Consider the following 9,526-nt stretch of genomic DNA (forward strand, 5'->3'; position numbering starts at 1 on the left):
GCCTGCAGTGGGAATCGAACCCAGTTCCCCAGGACCAAAGTCCACCACTCTAACCACTAGGCCACTCCTCCACTCCCCAATGTAAGGACCCCCCCCCAAGGCCTCCCCCCCCCCTTAGTGCCTACCTTACTGGTCATTGGTGGTCTGGGGAGTCTGGAGGGGGGTCATCCAGGGGGTGGTTTGGGGGTTCAGAGGCTCTTCAGACAGGTGCAATGTTCAATCACTCCTACCCACATCATACGCCGTCCTTCAAATAGTGCAACTACCAATAGGAGTCATATTTCCATATAAGGAACCTTTAGAGATTTGACACTTAGGGCCTGAAAAATCGGTGCTGAACAAAAATGCGCCTAGGTGTACTTTATAAACTGTACCTTAATTTAGGAATGGTTTATGGAATATTCCTAGCTTCCATTGGGGCAATTAAATTTAGTTACGGGTAGTTGTGAAGGAAAACTTGGTGTAAATGCCTATGCCTAAATTAGGCATATTCCCCCAGATTCTAAATAGCACGCGCAGAGATCAGTGCCAAAATTGGCCTGATTCTATAACACTGTGTGTAATTTAACAAGCTGAGTGCTCATAACAGCACTTCAAGCAATAATGAGTACTGATTATTTATTCAGATTTTGCTCACACCTTTTTCAGTAGTAGCTCAATTGAGTTACATTCAGGTACTCTGGATATTTCTCTGTCTCAGGAGGGCTCACAATCTAAGTTTGTACCTGAGGCAATGGAGGGTTAAGTGACTTGCCCAAGATCACAAGGAGCAGCAGCGGGATTTGAACCGGCCACCTCTGGATTGCAAGACCGGTGCTCTAACCACTAAGCCACCCTCCACTCTGTTAGAATTTTAGTGTAACAATTCTTTAAGCGTATTCTATAATTATGTGCGCCAAACTTCTAATGCACACAGGCAAAAAAATGGGTGTGGTTACGGGCAGGGAAATGGGTATTTCATGAGCATTCTGAAACTTACACCTAATTATAGAATACGGCCCAATGTGCCTAAATCTACACGCTGGGATTTATGCCACATTTTCATTGGTATAAATGGACGCACGTAGATGTAGGCACCATATATAGAATCTCCCCCATACCAGGTGTATTCTACAACAACGTGCATAGTTTGTAAAAACACCCACGACCCACTCATGCCCACACCTCCTTTTCAACTATGCGCCTTAGAAGTTACGCACACTACTCTACTCAATATGCTGACAAAAATCATGATGAGCAAAGATTGAACTATTTCTTGCATTGTGTCATACCTCCAAGATCATCACTCTGCAAAAAGCCTGGACAGCTTAAAACCAGCACAAGCTTGACCCTTAATTCTACATATTCAAATAGATTCACATTGCAGTCATCATATTTTTTCCTGTTCAAAATATTGGGCAAACCTAGTTCCTGTACCAAATTTGTGTTAATTAAAATGGTGAGCCTGTGATGGGCGGTATCCCCCCTGCACTTTTGTAGAGGGGGGATGGGGTGGGATCATCCTGAGGGCTTTGCAGTTGGTGCACTGGCATAGGGCACAAGCAAAATGGGGGCAAAAAAAAATCACACCCCAGATGCCGCAGAAAAGGGGCAGGGTGGGGGTGCTAAGAGACATTTATTTATTTACTAGCCGTTAAGCCCGTTAAAACGGGCGAGATTTCCAGGTACCCTCCTCGCCGCCGCTCCTTCCCCCCTCCGTGCTGGGCCCCCTGCACTGACCTGACAGCGCCTCTCACCTCCGTGTGAAAGCGCTGCAGGCAGTAGCAGATCGCTCTGCTGCCTGCAGCGCTTCCACATGGAGGTGAGAGGCGCTGTCAGGTTAGTGCAGGGGGCTTGATACGGAGGGGGCGGGAGCGGCGGCGGGGTTGGGGGAGGGTGGAGGTTGGTGCGCACGATGTTCGTTTCCAGGCGGCAGCGTCCGACAGTCCATTTCCCTCTCTGTTCCGCCCTCTGACGTCATCATGTCTTGACGCGAGGGTGGGACAGAGAGGGAAGTCTCTACTGCGCATTTGCAGGTGAGTTGGTCACTTGCCATTTATATATTTGATTTGGGATCATGGGAGCAGGGAAGAAGGTGTTGGGGAGTTACAATCTTGAGCAGGAGGTGAGGCGCCGCAGTCTATTCTGAATTCCCCTCACTTTCCCTGTGTTTTTGTTACCAAAGTGCTTTGTCACAGCTGGTGCTGTTGTGGTGGGTACCCGAGCCAGAGGTTATTGTTCTGGTGGATGGAAGATTCTGGAGGACTGGTTGATGGTGAGTGGAATTTGGTGAGCATAGTCGCAGTTTGACATGGTGGGATGCTGAGTCATTAGTATTGTCCTTAGGAATATGGCAAGGACAACGCCGAGAAGCTTGAAAAGGAGACCTTCAGATGTGAGGTGATCACTTCCTAGATGATTATATGGAAGAAAGGGGTGAGAGGGAAGGATTGTTCCACTGGTTGAGTGGCTCAGCATACATCCACCCCTGTTCAGTTATGTACGATTTCTGTTATGAATTTTGTAGCCTGTGCTGTCATCAAATAATGTGCATTTTGATAAAAATGCATGATTTTGATAATTAAAATGTAGCATTTGTGTGCAAATAAAGTTGTGGTTAGATGTTGCTCAAACTCTCCACCTTCCCCTTGTGTCCGGTTCCAAAATTGATGAAATATTAATCTTCATCCACTATATTTTGTACTGTCAGAAAGTGTTGAACTGGAAAGCCCTTCAAAACAACTTTCTGGGTTAAACTATGCATATAATTACAGAAGAATTAATGACCTCCACTGGGCACTGCACTTCTAAAAGTTCTTTGATGACCTAAGACTTGCAGCTTAATTCTCCCTGGGTACTACCATCGTGTAAGAAACACAATCATTTATAAAGATGGAATGGGGGAAAAACACTGCCTTTCGGAGTTCGTTGGAGTCTCAGGGAGGAGCCAAAATCATGAACGGAAAGTTAGTGAAGTGAAAGAGGAGACGACTGTTTTGCAAGTTCCTGCATCAGTAAGATGGAAGATTTTCTCCTGAGAAGCCGGCTTCCTAATCTGTCCCCTCAAATCTCTTATCCATCTGCAGAGATAGTAATCAAATATTTCATTACGCCCTAGAAACTCATTAACAGTAAGTAGCACTGTTTGCCTGTTTATTTATTTTAAATAAATTACAGGCTCTTTTGAGCCGGAATTCTCTCGTATGTCTTGTAGGACTATATGAATAATAAGTGGTAGCAATAATTTTATTAAATTATATATATATATAAAAAACTAAATTAAACTAAACGGTAAAGAAAATACAACAAAATTGTGGCTTTGACTTCAAATACATTTGCTAAACTTTGGTTCATTTAGGCATTTTTCCTAAATTGTTGATTTTTTTTTCCATCCATTTGAATAATAAAAATTAGTTGTTAATTATCTTAGCACACATTCATTTGTCGTCTCATAAGCATTAACTTGATTTTTGCGTGCACTGATATTTTTGAGACATGCTTAGGAGCCGAATGTGCGTTAACAAATGAACAACCTTAAAACCCCCCATCAACTAAAACCCACCATCAAATAAAAGACAAGTGAAATATGTAACAGATATAGAACACTGGCAGCCTTACATCCAAGTCAGTCATTTTCATTCACTCACTGTCTTAGAAGATGTCCTGTTCATTCCAGTGTCTGGATGCCAGAGAGCCCTAAGAAAATCACCACATTTAAGCCATACAAAAAAAAAAAGGATTTTAAGGAATCTTTTTACTAATCTGCAGTAAATACAAGAACGGCATAATGTGGAAATCTGGTACTTTGGGGCATATATGGTGGTCCTGTGTAAAGGTGCGAGCTTTCTGGAAAGCGATTCACTCAAGGCTTCGGTGTTGGCTTTCTAGATCTCTTAGGTGGTCTCCTGAATATTTCCGGGTAGGCCTCCAGGTCTGACCACATCTCAGTCACTGCTTTTTTTGTCATGCTATGTCAGCAGCTAGGTTTACACTAGCCACCTATTGGAAGACCCCTCAGGTCCCTTCTTTGATTAAGTGATTGAATAAAGCTGCGGTATATTTGTGAAATGGAAAGACTGAAGGCTATTCGTTGTAAAACTTTCTCTAAATGGGAGGTGATTTGGGAGCCTTCTGTTTCACATTGTTCCTTTTAAGCATATTCTTTTAAGGTAGTGGGTTTTTTTTATTAATTTTTTCTTTTTTTCTCTTTCCTCCCTCCCCTTTAGTATGTTCATCAGTTTTGTGGTTTCCTTTTAAGAATATTGTTATAAAAAATAGAAGTTATAATTTAGTGTATAATTTACTGATATTTAGAGGTTTATCATATTTTTAAGCTGTTTCTTGTCTGTTTCTTGAAGTTGTATTTGTTGCTTTCTATTATCTCGATTTATTTAATAAAGACTTCTTTAAATTAAAAAATATATATATATTTTTGTGCAGAGGGGATGTCTCTGGGGGCAGAGAGTGGGCATGACAGCACAAATCAGTTCAGCTAGATTACTGCAGGCTAACTGATAATATTTTAATGGCAAAATTAGTGCACGACACAACCCAAAACAAAAAAGGTTCTCTTATAGAATAAATTGTGAGCAACGTTGAAAAATAAGGAGGAAAAAGCCTTTCCTCAAAAAAGTAGACCGTGACCAACAGCGGCCAGCGTTTTGTTGAGCTGCATCGGGTTCTAACGGCCAAAACTTTTAAACACTGTTCTTCACTTGACGGAAATAGGAAGACCAACGCTGGCCACCGTTGGGTCACGGTCATTTTTTTTTTTGAGGAAAGGAAGGACCTATACAGCTAAGTACAGTTAATAAGCCTAAGATTTGTTTAATGTGACTTTGAAGATAATTTTGAAGAGGCTGTTATGTCGTAAGGAGGTTTTGAAGCAGTCCTGCTGTTTCTAGCCAGGAGCTTCTTGAGGCTTCTCCCTCCTTATTTTTAAACATTGCTCATAATTTATTCTATAAGAGAACCTTTTTGTTTTGTTTTTCTCCGTGACATTTGTTGGGTTCTCTTCCTCACAGTTTTTTGTAGTTTATATCTAAAATTAGTACAGGGCCATTTTCAGGCTGTTTACTAAGGTGCGAAAGCAGTTTTAGCGCAATAACCATAGGAATACTATGGGTGCATACACCGTTAGAATGCGCTGATTTTTACATGCGCTAAAAACTCTAGCACGCCTCTAACATGGCTTAGTAAACAAGTCAGGTTTGCAAAAGCAGCATCTTTCTATTTTTAACAATCGCAACGACCCGCCAAATTGGGTTGGTATAAATGGCCGTACCTAAAAGTAGTTGCGGTTCCCGGAGCTAAATGCTATTCTGTCGACTGCACCTAACTTTGAGCGACGTTTATTGAATAGAGCTAGGCGCTGAGTTTTTTACGTGTCATTTATTTAATTTAGTCCAAAATGTCTTGAAGACATATCACTGTATTCTTTTAAAATATGTTTGTAATTTTCTTAAATCTCTACATCCTTCCCTGGCCATACACGTAGGTGTGATGATTTCTTATATTAGTATCTTATATGGAAATAAGGGTCAACACACGAGTAGCTGATACATTTTTTTTGTTGGAATCAGGGGCGTAGCCAGACCTCAGTGGGACGGGGGGCCAGAGCCCGAGGTGGGGGGGGCGCTGTTTAGGTGCCTCAACCCCCCCCCCCCCCGCCGCCTCATCAGGTACTTTGTTTGCTAGCGGGGGTCCCCAATCTCCGCCAGCCGAAGAGTCTTCTTCAGCGCCGGACGACGCCGGCACCTTCGTTGTGTGATCATCTGTTTCTGACGCCTTACATCCTGCCTCGTGCAGGACGCAAGGCGTCAGAAACAGATGATCATGCAACAAAGGCGCCGGAGTCGACCGGTGCTGAAGAAGACTCTATGGCTGGCGGGGGACCCCTGCCAGCAAACAAGGTATCTGATGATACGGCGGCAGGGGGGGGGGGTCAAATGTAGAGGGGGCGGGGCGTAATCTGTGGGGGCCCATGCCCCCGTGGACCCATGTAGCTACGCCCCTGGATGGAATAGCTCAACATATCTTTGAGACGTTCTCAAAAGTTATCATTTCTTCTTCAGGTTTGATATATAATGCTAAGAAATGTGAATCGATTTCTCGCTTTTATTTAGACCTCCATTGGCTTCCGATTGAAGCAAGGATGCAATTCAGCTATGTACTGTAATGTTGAAACATTTTCCAGGGGGAACTGCATGCCATAGCAGCAGGGTTGTTTTTTTTTTAACCTTTAAACAGCAATACGTTTTATAATTCTAGAAACTGATGTTATTTAGGGGTCCTTACAAGGCAGCGCTATGATTAGTGGCGCGCTGAATGCAAAGATGCCATTCAATTCCCATGGGCTACTTCCCACTGATGGCATTGCTTGATAAAAGTATTCCTTAGTTTCCCTAGTGTTGGGGGAGGGGTTACTTCATTGGAAATGTCTCAGTCCTCTTTGAGGGGTCCTTTTATTAAGGTGCGCCAAAAAATGTGCTGCGCTAGTGGAGGTGCATATTTTGGGCATGCGCAGATCCATTTTGCTGTGTGCCTGTAAAAGAAGGCCTTTTCAAAGTTTTTGACGAAAATGGACTTGCGGCAAAATAAAAATTGGAGCATGTAGATTTTGGGTCTCAGACCTTACTGCCAGCCATTAACTTAGTGGTAAGGTCTCACGTGTTACATAAGTATTGCCATACTGGGAAAGACCCAAGGTCCATCAAGCCCAGCATCCTGTTTCCAACAGTAGCCAATCCAGGTCACAAATATCTGGCAAGATCCCAAAGAGTAGCAACATTCCATGTAGAACTGCAAACAATAGCAAGATTCTGGAATCCTAAAGAGTAACAAGATTCCATGTAGAACCCCAAAGAGTAGGAAGATTCCATTCAGAATCCCAAGTACATAAGTAGAAAAGTATTGCCATACTGGAACAGACCAAAGGTCCATCAAGCCCAGCATCCTGTTTTCAACAGTGGCAAATCCAGGTCACAAATACCTGGCAAGATCCCCAAAAAGTACAATATACCTGAAAAAAATTTTACTATGTGTTTTTGCCTCCAACACAATCTTTTTTTCGAAGTCCCTCTTAGCCTTCCTTATCAGCGATTTGCATTTGACTTGACATTCCTTATGTCATTTCTTATGACATTCCTTATGTTATTTTCAGTCGGTTCCTTCTTCCATTTTCTGAAGGATTTTCTTTTAGCTCTAATAGCTTCCTTCACCTCACTTTTAACCGGCTGTCGTTTGGTCTTCCGTCCTCCTTTTTTAATACGCGGAATATATTTGGACTGGGCTTCCAGGATGGTGTTTTTGAACAGCATCCGCGCCTGATGTAAAATTTTGACCCTCGCAGTCGCTTCTCTAAGTTTTTTTTCACCGTTCTTCTCATTTTATCATAGGCTCCTTTTTAAAATTAAACACTAACGTATTTGATTTCCTACGTATACTTACTTCAAAGCTAATATCAAATCCGATCATATTATGATCACTGTTATCAAGTGGTCCCAGCACCATTACCTCCCACACCAGATCATGTGCTCCACTAAGGACTAGGTCTAGAATTTTTCCTTCTCTCGTCGGCTCCTGTACCAGTTGCTCCATAAAGCACTCCTTGATTTCATCAAGGAATTTTACCTCCCTAGCGTGCCCCGATGTTACATTTACCCAGTCAATATCGGGGTAATTGAAATTACCCATTATTATCATGTTGCCCATAAGAACATAAATATATAAGTACTGCCACGCTGGGAAAAGACCAAAGGTCCATCAAGTCCAGCACTCTGTCTCCGACAGCAGCCAATCCAGGTCCCAAGAACCTGGCAAAACCCCCAAATTTAATATTGATCAATGGACTTTTCCTTCAAGAATCTATCCAGACCCCTTTTAAACTCAGCAAGGCCAGCTGCCATCACCACCTTCTCCAGCAATGAGTTCCAGGGTCTAACTACGCTCTGAGTTTGCTTGCGTCCCTAATTTTCTTTAACATTTCTGCATCCGTCTGTTCAACCTGGCCAGGCAGATGGTAGTACACTCCTATCACTATCCTTTACCCCTTTACACATGGAATTTCAATCCACATTGATTCCAAGAAGTGTTTTGTTTCCTCCAGAATTTTCAATCTATTTGATTCAAGGCTCTCGTTAATATACAATGCTACCCCTCCACCAATTCGATCCACCCTATCACTACGATATAATTTGTACCTCGGTATGACAGTGTTCCACTGGTTATCCTCCTCAGAGATGCCAATTATATCTAATTTTTCATTTAGTGCAATATATTCTAACTCTCCCATCTTATTTCTTAGGCTCCTGGCATTCGCATATAGACATTTCAAAGTATGTTTGTTGTTCCTATTTACATGATGCTTAGTACTTGACAGTATTAATTTGCAATCTTTTGTCTGATTTTTATTTAAGGACACCTGATCTACTACAGTCTGTTTTACAACCTCACTATCAGGATACCCTATCTTCCCTGTTTTGATGATATCTTTGAAAGATACCTTTTCCCGAACCATGCGCTTTTGAGCGACTGTCGGCCTTCCCCCCATTTCTAGTTTAAAAGCTGCTCTATCTCCTTTTTAAATGCCAATGCCAGCAGCCTGGTCCCACCCTGGTTAAGGTGGAGCCCATCCTTTCGGAATAGGCTCCCCCTTCCCCAGAATGTTGCCCAGTTCCTAACAAATCTAAATCCCTCCTCCCTGCACCATCGTCTCATCCACGCATTGAGACTCTGGAGCTCTGCCTGTCTCTTGGGCCCTGCGTGTGGTAATCATCTACGCGTGTAGAATGATGATTACCGCCCTGTTTCTGCCACATGCCAGATAATCTGGCCCTAAGTGCTTTTTCTGGATATATCTAGATTTTAAACACCATTTTCAGAATCTAGCCTAATATGGCTACGGCACCATGTCAGTGCCCATTAACTAGGTTGGATAATTAACACTGAATATCAACCACATGGTTGTTCCCTATTGGGTAGAAAATGAAGAACAGGACAAATAGATAAGACTGAACTGTGTTTCTCTTTCCATGAAATGGCTATATTCATTGTTTAAATGAATGTCTATTGTTTTGAGTTGAATTATATATATGTTTATCCACTCCTACCCTAGCTGAGATAATATTTAACCATCTCTCTGACCTCATGTACAACTTTCATTAAATTAGTCACCTTATTTTCTAACTCTTCTTACTCTCTTTCTTATCTATATGTTCCATCTTTGGTTCCATCTTTGCTTATACCCTTCACTATCAATTAAAATGTTCTATTACGTATTGTGTTGACATTGTAAGTAGTATACTATGCCATACTTTGTATTGTTATTTGAATACTTTTAATGCTGCAATTGCCTATTAAAAATATGTACACAAGCAAACAGGCAAAATACCACAAAACGCTTTAATACGTATTGTGGTAACCTGTTTTCCCATGTTAAACATGCATTAAGGGCTTTATGCCCTTTATCAAAAGGGTATCTTAGTGAATTATTTCATTTTCCTGTGCTTTAGCTCTGCTTATGTCTTCCAGGTTAACCATCGGAAGG

This window comes from Microcaecilia unicolor, chromosome 14 (assembly GCF_901765095.1).
Source record: "Microcaecilia unicolor chromosome 14, aMicUni1.1, whole genome shotgun sequence".
Taxonomy (NCBI): domain Eukaryota; kingdom Metazoa; phylum Chordata; class Amphibia; order Gymnophiona; family Siphonopidae; genus Microcaecilia; species Microcaecilia unicolor.